Source organism: Gopherus evgoodei, chromosome 1 (genome assembly GCF_007399415.2).
Source record: "Gopherus evgoodei ecotype Sinaloan lineage chromosome 1, rGopEvg1_v1.p, whole genome shotgun sequence".
NCBI classification, from domain to species: domain Eukaryota; kingdom Metazoa; phylum Chordata; order Testudines; family Testudinidae; genus Gopherus; species Gopherus evgoodei.
In genome coordinates, this window is record NC_044322.1 from 140634711 (window position 1) to 140635528 (window position 818).

An 818-nucleotide genomic window follows, 5' to 3' on the forward strand; every position below is an offset into this window, starting at 1 on the left:
AAAAGTTAATATTACTATTTAACCCTGTATTATAGATATCAGCCATATTGGATAGTCTAGTTGCTAACAGTCAAAAGAGAAATTAACTGGAGTAGGTGGAAAAACAGAAACATTTTTCATAATTTGTTTAAAAGTATATCCCTTTTTTGTTAAAAAAATTCATTTTTTTTTTCACTCAGAGCTAGTCTGAGCGGTTTTCTGGCTGGATTCCCATTCAGATCATTGCATTCTGCCTTCCTAACTTTCCTTTGCAGTTCCCTGCAATGCAACACTGCTAACCACGAGCATGAAAAGATCATGCACCAAGCCCTCCGCCGGAATCTCAGCTTTTAATCACATGAAAATAGTGCAAGTTGATGTTTTTAAGTGGGTCTTCTCCAATGTCTGACGATTGAGGGCTCACGTTTCCAGCAGCCAGGGACAGAAACGTACATTTCACCTCTTGCCCCGTTCCCCTCTGCAGAGATCCTCGCGTGCACGCACAGGACGCGGAGCCCAACGCAGGCGCTGCGCACTGACTGCCCCAGGTTGCGAACGTTTCCGCCCCTGCCGCACCGGGCCCTGGGGAGCGGCCCCGGCCCTGCCTTGCCCACTAGCGCACTCGTGCTGATAACGCTCCAGTCTCAGTTCCCACCGGCACCGGGCGTCCCCTCCCCCCACATCCCACCCGCTCAGGGCCGGGGAGAGGCGCGGACCCAGCTGGGCGCGTGCAGCGCGCGGAAACTCAGGGAAAGGCGCCGGTCGGCCGGCGCGCGGGCTGGAACGCAGCGCCGCCGCCGTCACGCCGGGCCGCTCAGGGTCGGCCCAGCGGGGGGGGA